The sequence below is a fragment of the Ursus maritimus genome, unplaced genomic scaffold (assembly GCF_017311325.1).
Source record: "Ursus maritimus isolate PB19 unplaced genomic scaffold, ASM1731132v1 scaffold_34, whole genome shotgun sequence".
Taxonomy (NCBI): Eukaryota; Metazoa; Chordata; class Mammalia; order Carnivora; family Ursidae; genus Ursus; species Ursus maritimus.
Genome location: NW_024426008.1, coordinates 13,419,970 through 13,429,564, shown reverse-complemented (window position 1 = coordinate 13,429,564; position 9,595 = coordinate 13,419,970). Strand labels below are relative to the sequence as shown.

Here is a 9,595-nt window from a genome sequence, read left to right as displayed (position 1 = left end):
AGGCAGACGCTTAACCGCTGTGCCACCCAGGCGCCCCCAATTATTACCGCCTCTTAATGGAGGAGGAGCAGGTTCTGCCAAATACCAATTCTAGAGCTCTTTCGCAAGATGTTTAAGAGGCAAAACTGAAAGAACACTTATTTTATGTTGAGAAATCCTAGATCTTGTTTGTAGATAAAAGAGAAGTCAATAAAGAGAGAGAGAGAGAAGATGCAAGAGAGAATGAAAATGACTTTAGAGACTTTGGGGGGGTAGGTGAAGAAAGGGTATGAACAGCCAAGGAGGAAGGCTCACCCTTGAAGAAAATGCTTCCTCTTCAGATAGAGGCAAGGAGAGGATGACAAACGTTTCCTCCTTTTAATTTTGCCCAAGACCCTATTACCTATGTGCTACAGAAGTTAGCACATTTCACTCTGAAGGCTGCAAATCTCAGCATTCTCCTTTGCCCCTCTTATCAAGGAAAGTAGAAAGGTAGGAGAGATATATATATATGCAATCATACTTTCCCTTTTTATTACTCACATTTCACAGTACAACAGCACAATACACTATCCATTCTACAGATCACAAAGCATAGGAGATACTCTCTCAGTAGGGGATCCACAGGGCTTAAGATAGATGGGGAACACCAGTAGTATCTCACTGGATAGACTCTGGAGCAAACTGCCACACTGTATTCCAAGGATGTCCCCAACACACTAACCTAAAAATGTGTGCCTCAGAATATATGGGTCTGCAGACACCTACACTAAGCAAATAGGAATTCAGGGTAAAGGATAAGAGTAAATGTAATTGGAGATCACTGGGGAGTTGGACTGTCAGGGCAAGCTATAGGGTAAATGTGCTTTCTTGGCTAGCCTGTAAGAAATCCCTGTCAGCAAACTGGAGAAATCTTTTTCTTCCTGGGTGATTGACCCCAGAGATTGTCAGAGCAATGTCCTGCTGTCCAGCTGTAAATTCTCATGAGCATTCCTTTAGCTGCACTTAGAAATAGGCACTTTCAAAAAAAAGAAAGAAAGAAAGAAAAGAAAAAGAAATAGGCACTTTCATTTTTTAAAAAATTAATTATAATCAGTTCAGGCAAACCTTTTACAACTGTGTGCCTAACTGACACATAGCAAAAAACAAAAAAGATTTGCTATAATGTTGGTCCTTGTATTCTAAGCTTTCACTCTCAATTGTGGAACAGATAAGCCAGGACTCTGCAACATTTTTTTAATAGATAACTTTGAAAGTACTATAAAATCCACAAGGTAGAATAGATGATACAGGGAAAAATAAACTCTTCCTCCTACCCCTGCGCTCCAGACATCCCATCCCCTTTCCCTCAAAAGAACCTCTGTTATACTTTGTTATGTATTCTTCCAAAGAGAATCCTATGCATTTATAAGCATATACCAAAAAATAATTTTTTACATAGAGGTATATTATACACACTGCTCTGCACCTTGCTTTTTCTTCACTTATTAATAATTTGGACATTCTTGTATATTTGTACACATAGAGTTCCTTCATTCTTTTGGGGGCTGACCAGTATTCCTGTGTATGGAAATCCCATTATTTATTTATTTATGTATAAAATACATACACCATAGCTTTCACGTGCGTGTATATGTATCAGATAAAAACCTACTAGTAAAATGCCCAAGTGAATTCAAATATTGCTACATTGCCTTCCAATGAGGATGTGTCAATTTATAAGCAAAAGGTCTGAGTTACTAACAACTGTAAACATCAGAGAATACACTGAGTTTAATGCATTTTAATGCTTTAGGGAACTACAGTATTTTTATTATTAATACTCAACTTCCTTCCAAAAAAAAATTTGAAGTGACCAAATTCATTCAATTTAAAAATAATTTTAAAATAAAATAAAATACCAAAACATGTACTGGACTGAGGGACAAGAATCTCCTTAAGCATCCAAAGTGGCTTTAATGTTCAGAAGTGATAAAGTATCTCCAACTGAACTCTGAAAATATGTGAATATTTGAATAGCAGTGAGACAACTGAAGGCCCGAAGACTTCAACCAAAGGATTTCAATGAAAAGAGTACTGTTTTTCTGACTGTTATCTATGAAAGTCATGTCTTTGAGAAGTCATGGGTTATAGCAGAGAAAGAGCAGAAGGAGGAGGTACAGTGCAGGGGTTGGGCTTTTGTCACCCGTTGACTATGGCAGTCCATTCATCATATGCAACTTGGCTGGCGGGATATATAAAACCTACCTTATTTACCTCACTAGGTTTAAAAGGGAACAAAAGAATATCTTACTTCAAATTACCCTGTCCAAATCTGTATCCCCTGCTTCCCCCACCCAAACCTATCCCCCACATGTATCCCCCAAATACACACCAGTATACCCAAGTTAGAAACCAGAGCACCATCATTCATTCTTCCCCATCCTTACTTCCCAGTCAACTGCCAAGACCCATTTATTCTATTTCTTAAATATCTCTTGAATCAGCCCACCTCTCTGCATCTATATTGCCACGATCCTACTGTCACCATGAATTCTTGGCTAGATGGCCTCCCAGCCAGTCTTTCTGCCTCCAGATTTCCCTTCTCTGATCCATTGTCTGCCGTAAAGCCTATAGTCTTCTTAAGGTGAGAAGCAAACATGTCATTCTATCTTAAAACCTTTCAGTGGTTTTCCCAATGTCATCAGGATAGCTTAAAAGTCCTTCGCCAGGTGTACAGCTCACTGCCTACCACACCTGAGCTGCCCTTTCCCTCACCTCATCTCTTGCCTCTCCCTACTTCAATCTCTACATTCTAAATATACTCAACAACTGAATTCTCTCAATTCATGCCCTGCTCTTTCCACGCTGTTCTCTGCCGAGGATATTCTCCACTCTCCTCCTTTTCCCACCAAGATAGACACCATGAAAACCTTCATAGAAATTCTCTGAATCTCTGAATCAGGATCTCCTTCCATGTGCCCCTAGACTTCGGTGCTTACCCCGAAGCACTGTACAATCATGACCTACTTAGACTGACACATGCTAAGCCCTGGAACACGGACTAGCCCCAAAGTCTACCTGAGTTCTGAGTACACATTCAAACACTGTACCAGAGTTTCTTAAGTATATCCTAGAGAACAAAGGTATCACATGGATGAAAAGAAAATGTTTTGTGGCTATATAAACACATGCAAATAGTGTGACTCTCCAGAAGAAATAAATCCATTATTATCCATTGTTCCCCTAAATATATTTGACCAAGGATCATCTCTGAGGGTAAACACACTTGTTTGCACAGGGTACAATTTTGGGAGATTCTTTTCCAAGAGATTTCTGCCAGCTCTCAGTTCAGAATGTTCCCTTCCCTAAATCTTATATCGAAATGTAAGATTTTTATCTTCAAGATTTTCAGCTTACTTTTTAAAAAACATCTTTGAGATGTTTATTTTAAAAGATAGAAATCTTTAAGATTTTTATCTTAAGCTAAAAGATTTAAGGTAGCGTGCCAATTGGTTTTGTTTTTGTTTTCTTCAGAAGAAAAAAAAAACCTCTCATCCAGAATAACTAATTCCACTAATACTCCAGAAGGAAAATGATATTTTAATAAAATGACTGTGGTCCAGGAAGTTGAGAATTACAAATCTGTCAGGGGGATACCGAGAACTCTGTGAGTAATGGGGGCTGGCAGTTGAGAAATTATTTGCTAGGATAAAGTTTCCCAACTTCTGTTTCTGGCTGTTACATTTGATTTTCAAAGTCCCAACGTTGTTTAGAAACTAACTGTTCTTCCAGTGCAATTCAGGAAGGAAAGGGGATGATAACTACCACAGGAAGCCTTTCTCACTCTTCGTCACTAAGGAGCCAAACTACAGAGCAGCTTTTCCCTTTCTCAGAGTTTCAGTCATTAAGATGTTTCTTCTCTATTAGTTCTGCTATTGTAAAATGGGAAGAAATATATCATATCCATAAGAGAAAAGTCCCAAAAAGGCAATTATAAAAGAGGGATTAAACAAAAGAAAAGCAGCTTTCTCTTTTAAGAATGTGTCGCTCAAATGCTCATAGTTTTTCGTGATTGTGTTACATAAAGAGGAACAGCCTACCTTAGCCACCTCATGTCTCAAACTGACCTAGACTCTCTCCTTGACCGAACTTGGTTCAGGCTCTTTCTGACTTGAGTCCTTTTTCTTTTCTTTTCTTTTTTTTTAAAGATTTTATTTATTTATTTGACAGAGAGAGACAGCCAGCGAGAGAGGGAACACAAGCAGGGGGAGTGGGAGAGGAAGAAGCAGGCTCCCAGCAGAGGAGCCCGATGTGGGACTTGATCCCGGAACGCCGGGATCACGCCCTGAGCCGAAGGCAGCCGCCTAACGACTGCGCTACCCAGGCGCCCCTGAGTCCTTTTTCTAAGTAGGCCCCAACCTTGGGCTCTGTGGTTGCCCCACTAATGCAGTTTTAGCAAGAATCTGCTGGGTCAGTTAGTGAAAATCCCCCACCCCTGGTATCTGATCACCCTGGCCTGCCTTCAGCAAGAATCCTGTTGAGTTGGTCTAGCAAGAATCCTGGCTTTGATCTTTTCTCTTGTAATTTTCCATCTGCTGACCCACATCCCACTCCTTGGCTATCTATCTCCACTTGTTGTTGTACTCGGACTTGAGCCCCAAGTCTCTGCCCTACTACAGAACCCCCACTGCAGCAGACACTCTTGAATAAGGTCTTCCTTACTATCTTTAACAAGTGTCATGAAAAATTTTTCTTTAATAAAACCCAAGCCACACACACCCATACACACACACACACACACACACACACACACACACACACACCCGTCTGTAGATCAGAGAACAAAACTCAAAAAACATTGGAATCCCAGTAACTCTCAGAGACTCTGCGGTAGACTGAACCTTACCGAGTTTTTCCCTTCAGCTAAACTGGAAGATAGACCCTGACATCAAGAAGACTCCACAGAGTGGACCTCAGAGGGCTCTCTCAGGGTAAATGGCTCCCAGGCCTTACCTATGACACTCCATATTTGCTGAAACCAAATACCAGCCAGTAAGATGCAATTTCTGCCTGAAAAGTCTCCACTCTAAGTTACTCCTCAAGAATGTGGTTTCCCTCTTAAGGGCAGTGGCTGTAAACTCAAGAGACCAAAATATGAGCTTGATTGGTTTGCCTCTTTATTACATTGAAGAGCAAAGATCCAATCTATAAAGTCTTAGGCCGATTCACCATTTCCTCCTAGTTTGCTGGCCTAAAGACTAACAAATTTTAGAAAGCTTAAATTTTAAGATTTTGGATCCTCTTCTCTGTTTTAATCCAACAATGCCTACTTGCTTGGCCTTCCTGTCACAGAGCAAAATTGTCTGCCTCGAATCCTGAGTTCCTCTAGGCCAGGTAAGGACAAAAATTATGGAGGGAGCAGATGGGCAGGGGGTGAGGGGGCATTGTTTTGTTTTTAAAAATCATTTTAAGGCTGACATTAACAGTAGTGACAAAGATTGGAGAGGATTAACTGATCTAGAATCTATAAAGTACACTATGGGCTTAAATTCTTCTGGGAGTAAAATTCTCTTTTCCAAGATTACAAGATTTAATTTACAAAAACTTCTTGGCTCTTTTCGAGATCAATGGAGGACATCTATTTTCTCCAGAAAGAAGGAAGATATTTCCATATTCAAAGACCAACCTGCTCCACTAAAAGATAATACGCCTTGCTCATTCTGTAAGATAATATTAATAGCAGCTATCTTAGTCAGTTTGGGCTACTATAAACAGAATACCATACACTGGGTAGTTTATACAACAGACATTTATTTCTCACAGTCCTGGAGAACAGAAGTCCAAAATAAGGGTGCCCAGATGGTCAAGTTCTGGTGAGAGCCATCTCCCTGGTTTACAATGGTTACCTTCTCACTGTATTTTCATATGCTAGACAGAGATCATCTCACCGGTGTGTCTTCTTACAAGGGCATCCATCCCAGTCATGAGGGCTCCACCCTCAAGACCTAAGTACCTCCCAAAGCCTTCACCTCCAAATGCCATCCCATAGGAGATTAGAACTTCAACATACACATTTTGGGAGACACAAACATTCAGTCCACAGAAGCAGGGTAACAATTTATTCAGCACTTTCTGTGTACTCACCTGCACAATACGAAGTACTTTATTATGTTAACTGCCCAAGACGATGTGGAAAGTAGTCAGTTATTATCTCCATTTTACAAATGAAAACACTGAGTCAGAGAAGTTGGAACAATTGCCCCAAAACACAATGGCTCATAAAAGTGACACTAGGATTCAAACATGGCAGTCTGACTTGAGTTCCCGCCCTTAACAACTTCAGTTCACTATCACTTACCTACAGAGCTTTCACCTATCACAACTCCTGAAGCTGTAGACTTTTATGGTTTACAAATCACTTTCCTGAACATTTGTTCCCTACATGAATCCCATGAGGTTCCTAGTAGATAATATGAGTAAGATCAAGCATATGAAATGCCCAGAAAAATCCCTGCTATATAGCATGCTTTCTGTGAGTATCCTCAGACCCATAGAGAAATATCAAGAGGGTCGTGAATCCCTGGAAACTGTGTACAGTAGTCCCCCTTTGTCCATGGTTTCAGTTACCTGCAGTCAACCGCAGTCTAACAAACCATCGGAAGATCAGTAGCAGCCTAACGCTTTGTCACAATGCCTCCATCATTCATCTCACTTCGTCTCACATCATCACAAGAAGGGTGAGTACAGTACGGCAAGATATTTTGAAAGAGACCATACTCACATAACTTGTATTACAATATATTCTTGTAATTGTTTATTATTAGCTATAGATAGCCATCTCTTACTATGCCTAATTTATAAATTAGACTTTATCATAGGTATGTACACGTAGGAAAAAAACAGTATGTATTGGGTTTGATACTATCCACAGTTTCAGGTATTCACTGAGGAGTCTTAGAACATACCCCCCTTTTGTTAATTGAATTAAAATAAAAATAAATAAATAAAAAGAACATATCCCCTTTTGTGTGGACGTGAAATGTGCACTTCTCAGGAGAAAATCTGAAGGGCTGTGTCAAAAATAAGTGCCACACGAAGGATCTGAACAAACAGTTCTCCAAAGAAGACATACAAATGGCCAATAAACACATGAAGATCCTTGACATCATTAGTCACTGGGGAAATGCAAATCTAAACCACAGTGAGATACCTCTTTACACCTACTAGGATGACTATAATCAAAAAGTAAGATAAGGGATGGGAGAAATTGAAACTGTCACATACACTGCTCATGAGAATCTAAAACGGCATAGTCTCTCTGGAAAACAGTCTGGCAGTTCCTCAAAAGGCTAAACATAGAATTACTAAGTCCACTTCTAGGTACCTACCTAAGAGAAATGAAAATGTATGTCCACACAAAACCCTGTATAAAATGTTCACAGCATCATTATTCATAATACCCAAAGATCAAAAACAACCCAAATATCCACCAACTGATGGACAAATAAAATGTGATATGGGCTATTATGCAGCAATACCCAAAAAATGAAGTACTTATACATGCTACGTGGATGAACTTTGAAAACCTTATGATAAATGAAAGAAGCCAGAGAAAAAGTAATACATATTGTAGGTGTCCATCTATATACAATGCCCAGAACAGACAGATCTATGGTGGTAGAAAGTAGATCAGTGGTTGCCTAGGGCTGGTGGGGATAGAGAGACTAGGGGTTGACAGCTAAGGGGTGTGGGGTTTCTTTTAGAGATGACAGCTATGTTATAAAATGGACCGTGGTGATAGATGTACGGTCCTGTGAATATACTAAAAGCCATTACATTGTATACTTTAAGTAGGTGAATTAGGGGTGCCTGGCTGGCTCAGTTGGTAGAGTATGCGACTCCAGATCTCAGGGTCGTGAGTTCAAGCCCCACATCAGGCATGAAGACTACTTATAAATAAATAAATAAATAAATAAATAAATAAAGAGGTGAATTATGTGATATGTGAATTATATCTCAAAAATTTTTAAGTGGGGGGGCGCCTGGGTGGCACAGCGGTTAAGCGTCTGCCTTCGGCTCAGGGTGTGATCCCGGCGTTATGGGATTGAGCCCCACATCAGGCTCCTCCACTATGAGCCTGCTTCTTCCTCTCCCACTCCCCCTGCTTGTGTTCCCTCTCTCGCTGGCTGTCTCTATCTCTGTCAAATAAATAAATAAAATCTTTAAAAAACAAAAAAACAAACAAACAAAAAATTTTAAGTGGGGAGCAGCACAGGGAAAGAAAAAGACTGATTCATCACAGAAAACCGTGATAGTCCCCCCCTTATCCATGGGAGATACATTCTAAGACTCCCGGAGGATGCTGGAAAGAGCAGATAGTATTGAATACTATGTATGCTCTATTTTTTTCCTGGACACACATGCCTATGATAAAGTTTAATTTAAATTAGGCACAATAACTAATAATATACAGTTACGATAAGGTACGTAAATGTGGTCTTTCTCCCTCAAAACTTTATTGTATTGTACTCTCCTTAGGACCATGATGATGATGTGGGATGCTAAAAGGCCTATGTGATGAGATGAAGAGAGGTGAATGAGCTGAATGACGAAGGCATTATGACGCAGAGCGAGACACTGGACTTCATGATGATCTGTTGGAAGAGGGATCAACTACTTCCAGACTGTAGTTGAGAAAACCGCAGAAAGCAGAACCACAGATAAGAAGGTACTGTATTTAAATAAGTAACAGCCCACAGGCAGAGAGCAGACCACAGATGTGTTTCATTCAACCAATAAAGCTTTTCAAAAATCTTCTTAAGCAACTACTGAAATGTAAAAACCAAGAGGTTTCACATTCTAGAAAGAATCTGTATATCTGCATTTTCTATAATAAGGAAGGGGTGGGGGGGGACACAGAATCTGGCAACACTCGGCTTGCATTTCAACTTGGCAACAGTCAGTTGGGGCCAACTGTGGGCTGCCATGTTTAGTCAGGGCTTACACTGACCAGTAAACCTGAATACCCCCCACCTCCGACCCCCAGCAGGCCTGGTTTTTGAGTTTCTGAGCTCCTGATCTATTGCTTTCGTTAGATTTTCAAAGGAAAACACATTCAAAACACATTCACAGCTCTTAGAGGGAGGTGGCCAGTGAATGGTGGCTATTTGCTTTATGGTTAAGAAAACTGAGGTAGCTTGCCTAAGGCAGAAGGGCATGCAAGCCAGCAGTAAAACTACCTTTTCCAACTATTCCTTTTATTACTCTTCTCACCTTTNNCCTGCTGATACTTCTAGAGACTTAATTACCACATTCTGCCCCTTTTATGATTACAACTAAGGAAAATCAGTGATAAAGAACATGCCAGACATTCCAAATGGTGTGTTATTATCAGGCCCTATGATCTAATCACAAGGAAAGTTTTGCCTAGCCCTAAGTGTCTTTAGTTGGTATGGGCAATTCGAGGAGGCCCTCCCATGGGATATGTGGTCCATATCCCAAAACATTCCAATACTAGGAAAGATAAAAAGAATGTTAATCTTGCACACATGGCAGGGGGATAAAATATCCAAGAAAGAGTATTTTCTCCAAGGTCACCCCTCACACCTATTACAGAAAGCAGAAGTTTCTCACA

The 9,595-nt window shown here is 40.2% G+C and overlaps 1 non-coding gene across 1 annotated transcript; it reads left to right on the top strand.

Annotated features, from left to right (window-relative positions):
• Positions 1-7,828: 7,828 nt before the first annotated feature.
• Positions 7,829-7,901, top strand: TRNAW-CCA. Its single transcript has one exon. It is a non-coding gene; the product is annotated as a tRNA-Trp (tRNA).
• The last annotated feature ends 1,694 nt before the right edge of the window (positions 7,902-9,595 follow it).